This window comes from Patagioenas fasciata, chromosome 17 (assembly GCF_037038585.1).
Source record: "Patagioenas fasciata isolate bPatFas1 chromosome 17, bPatFas1.hap1, whole genome shotgun sequence".
Classification (NCBI taxonomy): Eukaryota; Metazoa; Chordata; class Aves; order Columbiformes; family Columbidae; genus Patagioenas; species Patagioenas fasciata.
This window is the reverse complement of record NC_092536.1, coordinates 7,362,244-7,381,292: the sequence shown is the minus strand read 5'-3', so window position 1 is coordinate 7,381,292 and position 19,049 is coordinate 7,362,244. Positions and strand designations below refer to the sequence as shown.

Here is a 19,049-nt window from a genome sequence, read left to right as displayed (position 1 = left end):
AAGTGCTTCTGTCACATCTAGGATGCTTTCGCCACAGTTGCTGAAAATGCTGCACACAGGAACTTAAGCACAGGACATTCACCTGGGGTGGAGGTCCCCTTTGCTTGTCTTCAGGTTGACAATTCTTTCTGAAATCTGTGCTATGCTACGTACTGCCTAGCAGCCTGAGTGTATGTGTGCGACAAGAGAGGTGATGAGAGACAATTTTTGTCTGCAACAATTCTTACTTTGCATCTCTAGACTGGGTTGCAAATTCATCTTTTGCACTCCTGTTTTCATTCAAATCTATCCCAGTACCTTTTACAGACACAAAGAATAGGGCCAAAGAGAACAAGTGACACAATCATTATCAGCCACCCCCTTCTCACACCTAGGTGACAAAAGATGCGAGACAAAAAAGTGATAAGAATCCCCAGCTGGTAGGGAAAAATGCTGACTCCAGTTCCAGTACGAAGAAATACGCCAGCATTGTACCACATTGGGAGACTGCGACAGACACATGTGGTAACTAAACATCCCCAGAGTGACAGTATCAGCTTTGCAGTTTAAGCGTGACAGGAATGAGAACTATTCCCAGCTCTGCCACGGATTTCCTTTTGTGACGCTGTGTAACTGACAGGAGCATCCGCGTCTTGACTTCCTCATCCACGGGATTAGGATTTATCCAGCTACCCACATTAAAAAGGGGTCTTAGACAAGACCTCCATCATTCCAAGTTGTGCCACAGCACACTGCATCCATGAGGGAGGAGCCTGCAAGCACCCACTTAAAGGACTTGCTAGACAAACACGATCTCGAATATCACGGTGCTGTTCAGATTATATGAACAAAACACTAAATCCGCTGAAGCGTTCTGGTGAGTGCAGGAAGGCACAAGCAACCTATGGTCAACACTGACTCATCTGCAATCACTGTAGCTGGAACACATTTCTGGATTGGTAGCTTTTGGGGTGTTTTCAATAATAATAAGTGAAGTTTGGCAGGCATTACGTAGAAGAGGAGTTCTGGAAAAACATGACATGAAAGAAAGCATAAAGGTGTAAATGAGCTTGGGTAAAGAGGAAACATGAGCCTTGCTTTGAGCAGATGATTTTTTTTTATTATTATTATTTGTGCACATGAAAAGAATGTTTTTCACATAACAAGGAGCTGTCCTAGAAGAGCAGCATAGTAATTCAAAGCAAGTTTTCCCCCAGCAAGACGGAAAACCTACAAACACAGATCATTCCCTCTCTTCAGTAATTTATCTTCAAAATCATCTACCTCCCATATACATATTTTTCAGCACGTATCACCGATTACTGTATTTCAGACATCTCAGATCAAACCTAGAAGCAAGAAAACTGAACAATACTATCAAAGTAGGTATCACTTTTTTTTCTTCTTTTTTCTTTTTAAAATTCTCCGTTGCTAAAGGCTTTCTGAAATCAAAGCCTTACATTTCAAACGTTTCTCCGCATTTTTTGCAATAGTTATTGCTGTGGGACTACGTGAGTCAAGAAAGCAGAACTCAATACTTTAAACCTTGTATAACACTACCCATAGACACAGACCACAGTAACCTCCTGCATGTACAGGGCTTATTCATCTCACTCAAAGCAAGAAAACATACTTCATTAGCCAAGTGTTTCTCTGCTCCATATAAAACCTGATCTATGCATGAGGATCCACAAGCTCCCATATACTGGCTCATCCTTTCCCTGCTCAGCTCCTCACATGCAACCCAGCATACTTGCATTCTTCTCCAACAACTGGATAGTTGACCTGATCCACGTCTCTAACCAGTTTTAATGCCACCGCTTGCTTGCTACATGACACCCTACGGATACATTTGAGCTGTGACAGGTGGTGATCCCCAAAGGCACCCTGCCAATCCATACCACTTACTTTCCTCTTCTCCAATGTCCTCTCCTTGCGTTGGGATCATTGCCCTCTGCATTGAACGCTGAGAAGAACTGTAGTTACTCAATACATGAAGCATGAACAGTTGTATAGCTTTTCTCCATTCCTCAAATAGGTTTGTGATTATCTGACTCCAATATGACCTTCATATCACCTGTTTCCTCTGCCACTTCACAAGGTGAATTGGCAATCTAAGAACTCAAGAAAAAACACCACTGCCTGATAAGCGTGCAGTAGTTCTTTCCTGAACACTAATACTTTAAAAATCTCTTAGGACAGAACACTGGCACTTTTGCGCTGTTATCTTTTAACGAAACTTTGCTGAAATGTAAATCAGATCAGCAAGAGAGATGAAGGCAGGTTCATTAACAGATAATATTCATAAAACACATTGACCCGCTTCTGTATTTGAGCTCAGACTCGCTTGTGGTGGATAGCATGGTTCAGCCAGTCTTCTCCAATGACTTAGCTTTAAAGTGCCTAGTCATTATTTCGGCATAATTGGAAACAGCCCCATACCTTCACCTCCTTGCATTATTTGAGTGTGGTCTGCAATGTGTTCTTTCTGTCAGGCTGTACGTTCATTTTTGGCTGGGCTGCCCCTTCTCTGCAGCACCTCACTGCGTGTGAATACCAAGATGCAACAACCCCCTCACCTCAGCCCGGCTCCTGGGGACAGAGCTGCATTCCAGTCACGCGCCTCCCACCCGCTTTCTGTCACTACTTCTCTTCATGCATGAAAGCCTCTCCTTTTTCCTACTTACTAATGTGAGAGCATCTCAAAAATGTCTTCAACCTTTTCCCTTCAATAATGCACAGCATTTCCTCTCCTACAATTATCAGCACATTTCTGCTTTGGGTCGTAAGCCCACAGCCAGTTTGGAGGACGATTCCCACCTCACTCCACACATTCCCACTTTACAACTACATTTATGCCTCAACCCCACTAGCATCTCTTTTAAACAGAGTTTGCAAGTGCTACACACCACATATGAAACTGTCCTCCCTTGTGCTCCCCCCTCTCCTCAACGGCTGCAAGATTCCAGCATTGCAGCACCTCCGTGCCAGCCTGGCTATGCCAGAAAAAGGCAGGAGTTGCTGAAACAAAGTAGTATGAATGCCCCTCATCGACGGCTGCTCATTAGCAGAGACGAGAACCTAATAGTGAGAAAGTTACTGCTGCACCGGAGGGTTTTTCCCTCATTGACAGCAAGCTGACACTTTTCATAAGCGTTACAGTCCCTTAAAAAGAAACAAACAAGTTTTATATTTTCTCCATCTGCCTCCTGTCCTAATGAATCCAACTCTGCTATTTATAGGATGCAATTTGTCTGAATTATTATAAAATTTCCTTCCAGTGTTGTGTGGAGGCCTGGCACATTTTTCCATGAAGCGCTTCAAGCACGTTCCTGGGAAGCACAGCTGGTCTCACCTCCATTAAGCACCTGCTTCTCTTCAAAACTGATTTCCTTAATTTCAAGATCATCTTAATTATTTTTTCAGGTAATGCTACTTTTGTGCAATATACGGCTAATTGCTTATATCCGTTTTTTTTAATGGAAATGAGAAACGAGGGTCATTAGTGATAGGTAATACATCAAATGAGAAAAAACATCCACTGTTTTTTTCTTTAGAAAGCTGTTTTAATTATAGCCAAGATTCAGCACTGCCCTTAAAAAGATAATTTCTTCCAGAATAAATGAGGTTTTTCCATCAGTTACAGATTTGTGCTGAGTTGCAATCTACACTGTTTCCTCCTAGAAAAGCACGAGGATAAGTCACTTACTGCTTTTTTTCATTGCAGAAAGCAAAGTAAACAAGTTCGCTATATTAGCTTTTGCATTTTAGAGAAACAGAAAACGCCTTGGATGCTGATGTCGTTCCGAGTATCAGACATCCTACAGCATCTAAGCATTCCCCCAGCTAATGGCACGAATGTGCAAGCAAAGGAAGTTCTTCCATATTAGACACATTGTCACCAACTTGCAGCGGTCTCATCTTTCTGAAAAAAGGAAGATCAGCTTCTCTGCAGTTGCTCAAAATTGGCAAATGGATCCATTCTGTGTGAAGTTCATGCTACCAGGAGGTGCCAAGTGGATTATCCTTTATTTGCCCACAGAACAGTGACAGCACAGACAGGAACTTCAATCCTGACCAGAAAACACCTGAGGAATTAACAGGGGGTGATTAGCCATCTCAGTCTCTGTGCCGAGAATGATGCAGCAGTTCCTCAATTATCTCCTCCACAAACCTATTTGCTTTCATCTTGGCAATGCTGATCCTGTGCCTATACTTAGCTACATTCTGGCAATAACATTACATACTGCACCAGGTGCCTATCTCTGATACGCCAGCTTAATCCCAAATTCAGACAACTCTCTTTGGAGCAAGACTGCCAAATCTATTCCCCTTCATTACCCATCCCGTTCAGGATTTATTCTCCCCCTACAGGCATGGGAAATAATACACATGTGGATACTGCTCAGATGACAGTTCTACTGCTGTAGCAGAAACGTGCTCCTTCATTTTCTATCCAAACGAAAACTCTGCATTGCTGTGTAAAACAGAGGCAAATTTCATACAAAGCTGGAAGGAATTTCTGTTAATCCTAGGGAAAAAAAGAAAAAGATCTCTAAAACAAACTCTGATAGCTATGCATTCCTGCAGTGTCCATAGGCACATTTACATTAGTGTTTCATTCAGATCACTTTTGAAGTGAATTTCCCACTTACTGCACTTTGGTTTCCAACACAGACAAGCAGCAGCACCACCTTGACTCCTTTTGGGGTGGAACTAAACCAAGGGATGTGCTCCAGGACCACACTGAAGGTGTGCAGAGCAGGAAGGGAAGCTCAAGGGCTGATGTGCCCGTATTGAGCTGCTCCAGTGGCTACTCTGGCATCCACTGCACTGGCCCATTCCCAGCACGGGCTGTGACAGCTGCCGGTAGATGGAGTGAGAGGAGCCCAAACCGCAGCTTCTCCGGAAGGTCATTTACTAAGAGACTCTATAGAATAGGCAAGCAGCTCCCGAAGCAGCTAAGAAACTATCAGCCAAGAGGAAAAGGGGGGTGGGGGGGAGGGGGAAGTAAAGAATCATGTCAGCAAAAGAAATGAACAATTTGATTCTGCAAGAAAGAAAAGCTCCACAGACCTTGGACTCCTGCCCTCTGCCGACAACAGGCTGGGAACTTCATTACAGCCTGTGTAGTTCATTGTTTGCAAGTTAAACAGCTGTAAACCAGAGTTCAGAATTATTTGCTACAGAAATGTTTTCAGAACATGTAAGCAGCAAATCAGCCCAGCAGTTCAGCCCTTCCCCCTTCCAGGAACGCCGAACCCCGCAGTATGGTTTTATAATAGACTACACGAAAACCCCAGAGCAGGCAGGGGGAGGCAGCTGGTTACTTTTATAAAAACAGTAATCAGATCCTTAACAAAATCAACCCATCAGCTCCATTCCATCTGGATGCTGTGCTTCAGCACCCGGTGCACAAAGCAGCCTGAATGCCAACATAAACTTGCAAGATTCTTCTAATTGAAAGGCTTAACAGTAGTGAGAATGCAGCCGGCTCCGCCAGAGCCAAATGCTTGGCATAAGTGACAGAGAATGCAGCCCGATGCAGATACTCGTAGAATACTGTCATACAGAGGCACAGCAAACTTCTACAACAAACCAAGGAGAAATAATAGCTAGAAAGTTCTGAATAGTCCCTGTAGCTTTCACTTCAAGGTACAAGGCAGGGCAGGTGTTACGCTTACTGCAGAGATTCAATCAAGAATGCAGTATCCACCACTGAGCAGGAGCTATGAAGACAGACAGAACAGCCTCTGAATACTATTGAAAAGAACTGCCAGAATAATATGAGACACATGAGACCCAAATCGGGCTTGAGAAAATGTTTAAGAGAAGTTTTTCTATTCAGAAAATGAGCACCATAGTATGTGACCTTTCCAACTAATCTACTAAGTCACACTCAAATTCTGTAATTACATAAACTCTTCCCAGCTTTGCATGTGCTCCCACAATGACAGAAGCAAAGGCCTGTCAGTTAAAAAGGGATGCAAGCAAGCCCCCAGCCCAAAGGATGTAACAGGAACGTTACCAGCACTACCCAGCATAGAGGTATGCAAAAAACAACAGAAGAAGCCAGGCTGACTGCAGGGAAAACAAAGGCAGCAAGGAAAGCAAATGAGAGGGCAAGGCAGTGCAGGAGAAATAAGGATGCCTGGGAAAGCAAACTGTCTTTTGCTTTATTCTTATTCTTATTATTCTTTACATTTCCCAAGCTCCGCAAGCTGTCAAAGTAACTTCTCTTACAGAGAGTGCTTTGTAAGAGGTCGGTTAAATTCCACTTCATATCCAAAGAATATGCAATTCAACAAAGAGATGGCTCAATTAAATACAACACATTTTGACCTTCTGTGAGTTCCAGCACTTCTGCTTTCTGTGAGCAGACATTTTAAAGCTAATACAGTTTTCCCTTTGCAAAGGACCTGCAAGCTGCGTTTCTCCCAACCGCGTCTGACACGCTGCCCAATAACAAAGGCTTTTTTCAAGCATATGCAGTGAAGTCTCTTGGCAACTGGAGACGTTCTGTTAACAACCTTCTCTCCTCTGTTCGCTAATCAGCAGCAAAGGCTCTGGAGGACCAATACTTAATAAGGATCTGAAAGTTGCTGCAGATAACTAGAGCACTACCCAAGCTACTTGTTCAAAAGAGGAATGTGCTGTGCCCACAGGCTGGTTACTGCAGAGCAGGAATTACCTGCAGCCAGGCTGGTGCAGAGCGGGAGAGCTGCTCAAGGTCTCCTCTGAAAGCAGGAGGCATGCGGGTGAACTGCAGCACATACAAGCATTTGTAGGTCACCTTTGGCAGTGTTTTTTGTTTGTTTTTGAGAAACACCATTGTTACAAGCAACAATGCTCTGGACCCAAAGTTAACATTAAGCCCTTTGGCTGAATGATTAAAATGGATGGTTCATGTAAATGGCTTCCTTTACCCCAGTCCCAGAAGACTTGCCTCTGACCTTGGAGACTTTAAGTACAGTACATGAAATGTTAATACTTGCTCTTTTGCCAGTTTCTCTGATCCAAAGTTATTTCTACTCACTTCACAGTTGATAACTGAACACGTTTTCCTTTAAAGGGAACAGGACAACCATGTTATTCCAAAAGTAAGTCTGTTGAAATGCAATTTGTATCTAAACCCCAAATTACATTCTTTCCTTCTCTCACATACACAGAGAACACACACTGGAGTCTCTGCTTTGTGAACTACATCTCAAACACGATCTGTTTGAAGTACAGGTTCTCTTTTTCCCCTAACAAGCTTCCCATTCTGTTTGCAAGCCCCCAGAATGCACTCCAGGTCCTGCATCACCACAGCAAAAACTCAAAACGGGACTTGGTTCAAAATGCTGGCTCACTTATCCAAGTGAATGGGCAAGTAATTCTCACCAAAGGTCTGCCAGCCCTGCAGGGGGTTTCACAGTGTGACACTGGCTTGCCCTGCAAGGGTCCTGTACTCCTGCCAGCCAGCCCAGGCACAGCTGAGACTCTAAGCCAGGGGTGAACACTCTCTTGCCTGGAGAAATTCTGTGCATCTTCCACAGTCTTGCAGGTTGTCCCTTACTCTTGTCTCAACCACTACGGTATTTGAAGACAAAAGACAGATCGGGCTTATCAGGCTGGTGATCTCCCTGAGAGCGGATCAATAAACTAGGAAAGCAGCAATGCAAAGGCTCCTAATGCCGCAATCTCGGCTGCTGCCTCCAGGGAAGCTTTCAGGTCAGACACACGTCCCTAGCAGCTGATACCAAAAGGACGGAGGCACAGGGATGATGGGCACTGCACTGGGGACTTCTTAAACAGACAGCAATTAGACCCACATATAGAGGATCAATACCTAGCGTGTCATTGATCATGCTGTTTCCTTGGGAGGGAAAAATATGAATTTCCAGATGCTGTCTGCTACATAACAGGAATATTAGAACAACAGTGGACAAGGTCAAATGTCCACACTTATTTAAATCTCAGTGCTGCTGGTGCTACTATTGACTCTGGATGCTTCTGACACGTCTGTTCCTGTCTCTGCGAGAGTCCGGAATTACACGACTGACTTGTTTTCTCTGTCCCCTCTGGAAGGACCCAGATGGCCGTGCTTGGTGACTGCTCACATGCCCTCAGGGGCATCTCCTCGTGTGTGGCACCGAACAGCTCGAATTTGTCACCCCTCCTTTTCAGTCACAGATCGCAACTGCAAGGACTGCAGAATCCACACTAACATTGCCAAGCCTGTCTGGCTTCTGGCATTTGGGCCAGTTACACCAGTATAAAATGCAGAAGCTCAGGAAGGTGTGAACTTAAGGCCCTCAGAACTACAAGCACAAGCCAGGAACTTGTGGGGATGCCACAATAATCCAAATCTGTAGCATAGCCAAAAATCATTCCTCATTTGTAACTCTGGAAAGACACAGTAATGCAGTGACTGTACAGAAAGCCCCACTTGATACAAACAGGTGTGAAAATAGACTTTTCTTCTTAATGGGGAAAGCTTTTAAATGGAGGAATCTCTAGGCTGGAGCTTGCTTGCTCTCTGCCTTAGTAGGTCTTGAATTCACTGCTTTTTTGAGCATATTGCAAGTCTTTTTCATTTAGTTAAGCTGTCCCAAAGGAACAAAAGGAATAAAGAATGCTGGAAAAGCTAATGAGGATCGGGAATTTGAGGATGATTATTACTTTTCACATTATACAAACAAATGTGGTTTTACAACTGTACATTCACGTACACATGCCAGAACATGTGTGTTTTCAGGGACTTCTCCTTAAACTTAAAAAACCAAAGCCAGGTAACAGCATTTTCCTTACAAAACCCACATACAATTCTGCAAACTATGGTACTGCTTTTCTGATCCAAGCTGCCATGTGAGGCAGCCAAACACACCTGAGATCTAAGAGAGACTCTTCTCACTGCTGTTAATAGTGCAGATGCCCAACCGTCAGAAGGTTTGAGCTTACTGTATAAAATGTGTTTATTCAAGAGAGGGATACTGAGTGATTCCCTGACAGAAAGACCCCATTAAAACAACAACAAAAAAGATCACACCACAGCTATGTCCAGTAATAAAATACAACATGTTGCTGTTAGTATCTTATCAACAAGTCTAAGAGCCTCATAACACAAAAATGTTTCAGAACTAGAGCCATCACTGAAAATCAACAGCACTGTTAAGGGACTTCTTCCTTCAACTTGTTGCTGCCTGGACCTACCATTTTCTTTCCTCTCATCGTTTGTGTGTGTTTAACCAAGGATCATGTGTTCCAAATTGCCCTTCTTTGGCCTCAAGCCCCTGTAAAACTCAGCTTTGCAGTTCCAGATGCCAATCAGCTGCTTTGACTCCAGGAAGCTAACGAGCTTTTAGCTTCCCCCCAGCTCAATGGTAGAAACCTGTCTGCAGAGAAAAGCCTACTGCAAAAAGAAAAATGCATCAGTCCTTGGCTCCAGATGCCTCCTAAGTAAATTTATTTTAAAAGATTCTGACATTATTCAGAACTGTTTAGCTGTTGAATGGCTTCATAAACTTACTGTCAGAAAACCCCAGCACAGAAAGGGGGAAGAACACTACAGAAGACAACTGCAAGGCAAATTGGAAAAACCTACATGGTAATACTTATTTAGTTGAAATATTGCAGCAAGTGGCCACTGCTTTGCCTGGCTGCAGCAGCCGCACTGCCCCAGACCTCCATGGATGCTGTTTCTCTCCACCAAATCCATGGAAAGTCAGGGTGTGGGGGGTCCACAGCACCTTGTGGGATCAGCCCCTCTCTGCCTTTACACACTGCGGTGCTGCACAGACTCCTAACCAGTAAGGCAAACCCAAACCCTCCATCATCCAGGAATTTACAGAAATGGGATTGCTTTGCCAGGTGTGGGGCTGTGGGGGTTTTCACTGACTGCGCTTCAAAACACTGTCCTGCTGCTGGGGGACTTTCTGCTCTGGTTTGAAAGCCCACACACTCCTGACAAGTGTTTGGATATATCAGCAACGGGCACTGCTTAGAGCTGCGACAGACAGTATTTCCACTTGGGCTGGCACCTGTCAGGTTCTCCCCTCCGCAGCCTGTCTTACCTTCGATGAGGGGAAAACAACTTCAAGAAAAACAAAACAAACAAAACCACATACACAAAATCTTTCAGAGCTCACGCACACTTGGAAGCCAGTTTGAAAGCTTCTTTCTGGGTTACTCATGCTTCACCAAGTCTACTTATACTTCCACTTCTCATCATGATTTTTATGTAAAGTCTTATAAATGGTCATAAGCCATTACACAGGTATTTGGTTATTCATTTCAATCCAGTTGCTTGTTAGAGGCCTGTCTGCTTAAGGCAGTGAAAGGCAGCAGAATTCCACAGCTTGAATTCCTTGAATACGAAGGAAGAATAAATTCTCCAGTGGATCTACCCTCACAGAAACATCAAACACCTCAAAATCAAAATACTTCCCAGAAGGAAGGAAATACTTGGATATAAACAACCTTTTTTGGGCAAAGGTTATTGGAATCCAAGCTAAGAAGCAGCTAGCAGGTCCAGTCTCAGCCCAGAGAAATGAAAGGTCAGTGATTCCTGATCACCAGGACTGGTAACAGAAGCCTGTTTGGTTCATGACAAGCAGAGTCCTGCAGTCTTGCCTTTATAAGCATTTTATAATCAAGTGCCATATGGAAAGACTCCCTCATGTTATTAAATAATTTATTATACGCCAACCCAAACACTTCCTCCGATCCTGTTTGTGTCCTGAAATTGCTAATTAGTTCCTGCTACAGTTTCCAAAGTCAAAAGTGTGTTTCAACTCTCCACTTCATGAAAGCTGCCACATGCACCCAAAGGCAGCTCAGTGCCTCTATTCTGTCTCAATTACAGTCACTATGCTGCTGTCAGGAGATTCAAGTATCTCTCTGAACAGATCTGTGTAAGGTGGGATCCTTCTTCAAGAGTACAGTTTCTAATAATTCATATCTGCAAGGCAGTGTTATGAATGCCCCGATGGCTTCTCATGGGCCATGTGAACCCATAGCTGGATCTACAAACAGGCCTTCAGACTGCACTGAGGGGAGCAGCACCAAGTTTTAAGCGTTTCAGGGAAGCTGGTATCCAGCCCCATAGAAAACTGCTAATACATTTTAATTTCAATGGGTTTAATCTCAGCATCACCTTCAGCAAGTAGATATGTTGGGTTTGGAAAGGACCTGTTTGTTAGGATTTAACTATGAAGCAAAACCTTGCAGAACTGCTGAAATCCGTAAGTCACACATGCTGAAGTCTTAAGTTTTGGACACCTGCACCAACCAGAAGGGAAGGGCTTCCCTGGAAGCAGCACTAGTGTAATTGAATAAACGGGATTAGAGTCTATGTTCCTGACACGCACACTGCCTCATTCCTTGAGAAATCCCAAACACACGGCAACACAACTAACACCTCAGTCATCCTTGACACATCCCTCCTCTTACACACCTGTAAGTTGCCTTTTGGGCTCTGCAGCGATCACTAGCACGTTTTATGACTCAACGCACAAAATATCCCCCAAAAGGGAGCAGGAAACCTGCATTTGCAAGGAACGCAGACTTCAGTTTCCTAAGTGCTTAAAGGTTGTTCAAAACACTACAGTTAAAGCAGATCCTTTCTCTAGATTTGTTCTTATTTTTGTCCCCTCACATTTTCAATGTGTCTTTGGAGATGCTTCTCTTGCTCATAATTTTTAAGCTCTCAGCAGGACAAGATGCAATTATTTGCTTAATCATATTTGCAGATCTGCTGCTTGTGATTTTAGAGGTCTCAAAACTCATTAGGTTAAATATTCTTTCTGGCTTTGTATGAGAGGGACAAAAGTGACATTTCCCAACGGAAAGGGCTTGCTACCTGGCTTGTTAGCATGAGCCAGAAAGATCGATCTTGTTTTAGGAATCGGGAAACCTCAACTTGGTTCCCAGCTCCGCCACTGGAATGCCGTGTAACTGTACAACTCACTTCAGCTGCCCACGGCCTGCTCTCCCCTCCCACTCTATTTCTGTCCTGCCTATCTAGACTTGGCCTGTTCAAGTGGACTGTCACAGTGATCAGATACTTAAACTTCACTGAGGCTACTGCTAGAAGAGAATATGATGTTGTTCTACGTGTCTCCTGCAAAAGCAACAGTTTATTCAGTAAAATAAGGAGACCACAAGGTGTGCAAAACATGCTCAAACTGGATACCAGCTGGAAGGATTGCTCTTCACATATCCTTCTTCCAGATAAGCCTGAATCGTGGTCTATTCCTAAACACACAAACAACATTTCATGCTATTACAGACTTCCAGCTTTCCTTATGACTAAGACACAGAAAATTCAGAGCTGAAACTAATGGTCTAAGAGGCTGAAATAAAAATGGTCTCCTTCCCACCATGTACCGATCAACATTCACACTGATCACCTGAAAACGCCTGGGTCAACAATCAAACTCTCAGCGGGTCCAGAGCAATGAAAGGCTGGATTGACACTGCTTTCTAAACCATGCAGAGCGAGATTCCCCCCTCCAGCTGACAGGTAAATTTAAGTGTCTGCTTTACAATGTAAAATGTCTGCCTCTCACTTCAAGGTCATTTTTCTTCAATCTGCAGTTAGAGGTATATGGCACATTAAGTCATATCATTCCCCTGTCATGTCAGAGAAAGGGGGAGCTTTTAAGCCTGTGCAGAGCACTCAGGGTTATAGAAATAAATATGGCTTTACACAGCAGCTTTCACATTCAGGATATCTCAAAGTGGCTTACAAAGTAATGAGTCAGATAATAGCACTGCAGCAGCTGCGCAGGTAAACGCAGTAGAAATTAATGCTGAAAATACACAAGTCTTTCTTTTTGATTTTATTTGCCTTTCTGAAACACACGACTAGAGCTTCAGTCTGACTAATGAGCACCACTGACTTCTCCAATTGAGAACGCACAGGTTGACAGTCCAGTTTATTTTAATTTTCAGATTAACGCCATGATTAAAGCTCTCCATTAACTCTAATAAATACTGCTCAAGCAAAAGAAGAAAAAGTGCTCGACATTTTACTGCAGGTACCTCCCCTGTCTTGGCTGCATTATAAGGAAGGCCTCCTTACCTGATCGCTAGTACCTCAATTTGCAATCAGTTCAGAATCACACATCTATTTCATTTTTATTCCCCTTTCTCTCCCCAATCATTAGCTGTTACAAGCTCACGCTCAAAGACTGATTAAGATCGTAGCGCTACGAGGACTCCATGGATTACTATACTGACACCACAGGAAGTACATATTGTAAGTAAAAATATATTTGTCTTTTAAAAAGCCATACCTTGGGGGTAAAATAATTTAAAACATAATAAACCTGAGATCCAACAATTAAGATTCATTTTGCATCTATTCTCCTTTCTCAGCTTCCACGGGCAAACGGGCTCTCTCATTCTCGTTCCCATCTGAGTCACCTAACCAGCTGTCATAGATAAAGTTGTTTTGGAAAAACTTTGTCCCTAAAATGCGCTTGATTTATTTTCCTCTTCTCCCCAGACACTTCTTTTGGGTTTGTAATCAGTTAACAAGAGAGTCACACAAACAACTGGGTTCAAAGGCAGTGTGGGAGGCCACTGGGCCAGCCTCCTGCTCAAAGCAGGCTCAGTGCTGAATTTACACCAAGTTATTTATGGCTTTGTCCAGTCAGATCTTGAAACCCTTCAAAGATAGAAAACCCTTCAAACTCTCTCAGAAGAACCTATTCCTATGCTTAATTACAGGGCATCAGCATACATTTTTGAGGGCAAAAGAACACCAGATGGGACAGTCACGAGTATCCCAGACAGATGCTTTCAGTCAGACTGGAGAGGTGTCTGTCTAGCACTGAGGTTTGAAAGCATCTGAGTCCCACAGGCCTCTGAGAAAGTGATCCATGTTCCTGTTGCTCCTAAAGGTACAGCCGTCCCAACACTCACCCCGAGCTATAACTACTTCCTTTACTTATGCACATGCTATTTCTGGAAATCTGGCAGGGGATTTAAATCAACATTACACCATTTTTCTGCCTCAGCTGTTCTGAAACTTTCTGCTGTTCTCTTAACTTGTCAAGTAGCTTTGTCAGCAGAACTTCACTGTGGTGCTTTTGATGGACATTAGAGACAACTGTAACTTTGTGCAATGAAGTTTTTGTAATTGACTTTGACAGGAAATTTCATCTCTAAATTCCAACAGAAGCTGCATTCCTTTTCCTTGTGCTTCATGGTAACACTGGCCAAGGCAATCAGGAAAACTTCCTGATTCACACCCCTCTTCAAAGTACAATCTCATTTTATACACTTTTGCTAAAAGCGGGGAAAAATACTTTGAGCTTTCACTGTTGTTTCTTAAATGAAATTGACTAAGTAGCACGGCAGAAATTTGACATAACACAACAGCAATGGATGGATGGAATTTTTCACTGCAGTGATGAAGTCCCAGGACTGAGGCAGTTACAGTTATGTGGGATAAACACCTCCCACCAACTCCTGCTTTTATTCCTGGAAGACTTTCTTGGCACATTCTCATTTTATAAAAGCAGCATCTGTATAATGAGCTATGTTCTGTAATAACAGGTATTCTATTTTCAAGTAACAATTAGAATTGCTTGTAGAATAGAAACGCTAAATGAGACATGCAAAAACATGTACACAAACCAAAGGGTGGGAAAGAAGAGTATTAACCGCTCTTAGCTGGGGCAAACAGTAAAAGGAAGGCTGTGAAAGGAAAAATATATAACTGACAACTATCACTTTCCAATATTAGCTATTCTATCATCAGAAATGTTAGCCAAGTATAAAAGATGTGAACCCATCTGCCACCGATGGGATTTTAAGATCCTCCATTGCCAGAGAGCACACGCTGCTGTAACTAAAGTAAATGTTGTAGCTGGGCTGTAAAACTTGCCAAGGTTTCAAATTATAGATTGGTTTCTGTATATATGTATCTATACAGACCATCATAAATAATACAGTTGAACTTCTCCATTAAAAATACACAGTAAGTTTAATAAGCATAGTAAGAATACAAAGCAATTCATAGTGCTACATATTTTCAAAATACTCTGTGCAATATGAACTTCTCTAGTCTATTCATACAACATCCCTTTGGGTTAAGCCAGTACCATCCACCTTTAATGGAAAACATGTTCTTATTTAGTTTTTCTATCACTGTGGTGCTAGCAACAGTTGTGATACACAATACTTTGCCATAATTTTGCTGGTTTTACAAATATATCACGTATACTCCATCTGCACTGCTTATCACAGTCGCAGTGAAAATACCAGTAAGTATTCTCGTGAAGGCAGTGGAAGTAGCAGACGCTTCATGAACGAGTTCTCTATAGCCCCAGCATCTGAACGCAATTAACTTGCCTCAGGCCACCCAGCACATCAGTAGCAATGCTGGAATGCGAAAATGAGACTCTTGCTTCCAGCTCTGTCTTTTGCTGAAGCCCCAGACCACTCCGTCTCCTTAGTAGCTGCTGTAATTACCATGTGCTTGAGTGGAGTTCCTGCTGTTTAGTTTTTCATAGGCTACTTTATTATGCAAGTATATATAGGCTGTTCTAGTTTAAAAGCTTATAACCACATGCATAAGTCTCATTTTCTGTGCATTTATAACTTGGCCACAAATTCACAGCAAGCTGGAAAGGGAATTCTCCACTCGGGATTCTTGTCTTTTGAAGATACTGCTAGTTATGATAATAGATCTATATTCTTGGGTGTCAGCCTCAGGCAAGAAGGAGCTGGGAGCTGACTACTGGAGATGTTTTGCAGTCCCATGAGAGTCACAGGTGAAAGAACATAAAGTTGGAGAGGGAGAATCTTGTTTCCAGCTGCCCCCTTTGCTGAGGAAGACTGAACATTCAAGAATGCAAGAGAAGGATAAAGAGAAGGAAGCGCTGTGGATGTTCATTCACCATTTCCAGAATAATCAAAATACATTATAGGTGAGTCAGATTTTTCTCATTCAGAAGGAAGTTTGAAACCATTCAGAAAGAAAGGTGTCTTCCCAACTCATCTGGCATCTGACCTCTGGCTGTTAAGACAGGGGTAGAAAACAAAGGGAAAAGGAGGAGTTCTACAGGCAACCAAATTATAGCAGAGCCAAGAAGTTATCAACAAGAACAACCACCTTACGACTTCATGAAAAGCTTCCCATTCTCAGTCCTACATAAACATAGAGCTGAATGAAAATCTTGTATCACTACAACTGCTCCTCCTGCTTCCCCTCCCTGTAGTTGTTTCCCACTGCTCCTTTGGCTTAAACTTCAAATCTACAAAACCTAAAACTGAAAAAGACATTTACACTATGAAGTATCCATATTGGGAGTGAGGAGATGTTAGATGTATGTAACTATCACAGTTGAAATTTCTCCTCCAGTTCACATTGGTAATATATCCCCTCCACGTAGCAGAACTCTTCAAGTTCCCTTCTCAAATCTTCCTGACACAAAAGTAAATCTCCCTTAACCGGGCAATTTATAGGGCAGTCTAGTCACACAATCGTTGTACTTCCCCTTGCTACAGCTGCAAGAGCTTTTCTGCTCCACAGATGCCATTTCACCTCTGCCAGGAATCTGTCCCATCTCATCTGTAAACGCAGCTCTTGCCTGGATGTCCCCATGGACGACACGAGGGAGGACAGCCCAGCTCAGAGCTGCGATGCCGCACTATTCCAGAAGCGAAACAGCAACCATTTCACAAACGTGGTAGCAATTACCAGAAGGAAAAGCCAAAACTATTCTGCACATTCCTGAGCAGACAGATAACAGCAGAGTAAGAGCTGGTCCTGTAACCGTCTCAAATGCCTCTCATATGGTTTGGTGGAATCAGTGAGCTGCGAGTCTCAGCTGCGAGTCTCAGCAGTGTCACTGTGCACAGTTACTGGGGAGGGTTTCAGTTGTACCTTTTCATCTCTGCAGATGAGTCACCACCACCCATCACTGCTCACCGCACTAGAGTTTACACAGAACTTGTCCTGTCTGTAAACTCGGTGAACAAAACCTCTCTAAAAGGAACAACCTTCCTACTGGAAGGATTTTCTGCTTTAAGTAAGCTTTATCAAATTATCTACTGGTGACAGAATTTTGCACTCCATTTAAAATCCACACTGAGTAACCATTCAATGCTCTCTGTATCCAACTGGTGCCAGAAACGCACACGTCATTAAAACACGAAGTGTCAGCGTGTGTCAATATGGGCTACAACTCTTACAGGCTTAGGCCAGTCTACTTGAAATGAAAATAGCAACTCTTCTATAATACACTTGCTATTGGTTCAAGTTTCTTGAGTTGTCAGGTTAAGAACAACAAGAAGTTATTTCAGACTCATTCTTTTCATTGAAAGGAGATACGTTAGGGTAGAAACAAGACAAAAGACTCCAGCACTCCTGTGCTTCCAATTCATGTTCCAGTTGCATTTCCCCATATGATTTTTCAAACTCTTCAGTTCCAACCCTAAATTCATAATTTGTATTCTACATAATCAAATTAACAGACCCATAAAGATCACAAATAAGAGTTTACACCTGTAGAGCACAGCTCAGCAGGCCAGGAAGCGACTCGCTGCCTCAGCTCAGCCCAGCTCTGAACTGCAGCGCGGCTCAGCGTAAGAATGGCAGTAGATTATGACAGTAAGAGTAGAGTATTCTAGAACTGTTGGCAGTCAGCTAATGGAAAGAATGTGTATGCAAAAAGGGAAAAAAAGCCACAGGTACCTGCTCCAAATTCCTTGCAGATGTTGGAGAAAAAAAAAAAAGCATGAGAATTTACAGGTAGCAGGCTGGAGAAGTTTGGCAAGGGCAGGCTCCATATGGGAATTTCCCTACTCAAGGTAATAAATTTTCTCTGACTCAAAGCCCTGGAAGACAGATGAGAAATCTTTCACTGCTTTGTAAATTATGAAAAACACACGGGACCAAAATGAACACTCTACTTAGCAAAGCAACAGAAATAAGAGATACTTAATAATTCTGGTAGGAATTCTCAACAACGTGCACGAAATACTTGAAAGACGTTAATACAAGACCATGTTACTCGCTCTCACAGAGAAGATCTTCCCAGTCCCCCATTTTCCAATGGCAGGCACAGGAGGGGTGTGGATGGTACCATTGATCAACCTGTTCTACTCACTTATTCACAATACGACAATCAAAATTAATGATTGAAGGGAGCTGGAAAGGGCAGGTGAGTGCTTGAGTCAACTTGTAAAGGTTTTAAGAAAGCAAATTAAAATGGCAGTGAAATGAGAACAGCAGCTAATCTTAATTACAAACCTAAAGTCAGAGTAAAGCTTCACTGAAGCTCTTCTCTCCCCACACTACATGTTGCCTTTAGCTGAAGACAAATTGCCCACATTTTTGTAATCTACTAAGTTAAAGTCATTACCCTGACAGTGCCAGGAAGTCTAATTTCCTGGAGCAGTAACACAAAGATTTATAAGTGAATTTAAACACTCACCTTCTGGAATAGAAAATCTATCATCAGCATCAGGCTACATGGAAAACAATCGAGGATTTCAGATAATGGAGAAAGAAGAAAATCACCTGCTGACAAGTTCACTCCAAATCTCATTCCCTACCTACATCTGCTGCTGACCAGGGTAAATCTACACACCAAGTTGAGCTTCCAAATAAATTCAGCTGCAATGGAACAGACTCGCTCAACTCTAAGCAGCTTTAGCACTAGTTCAGTATTTCTGCTTGACTCTCCTCAACTTCTGTTCCCATTAAAATGGAAGTAAGCTTAAATAATCAAAATGGGAAAGATAAATTAATAACCACTTCAATAACAGCTTTAAAGGAGAGAATGAGTTAGCTCATCCACCATGCTGAAATGTATCTGCACATCTCCTTATGGCTGAAAACTCTGAAGTCCCTCATGAGATATACTGAATCCACAGCTAAACTTCAACACCCAAAGCACCTTAGAGCATCTACTTTTATGTCATCAGATGTACGGGTGCATAAACAAGAAGCCAGAAGATTTGCTTAAACAAAATACAGCACAGAGGTCTGGATTTAATGAGGAATAACCTGCTGATTCCATATAAAAAGCTGTTTTGCTCTTCTGGACTTTCTCCTGCCACGTTCTAGC

The 19,049-nt window shown here is 42.7% G+C and overlaps 1 protein-coding gene across 14 annotated transcripts in view; it reads right to left on the bottom strand.

The window, feature by feature from the left end:
* Positions 1-19,049, bottom strand: part of ARVCF (ARVCF delta catenin family member) — a 241,239-nt gene that overhangs the window by 20,301 nt on the left and 201,889 nt on the right. The window lies entirely within an intron of this gene.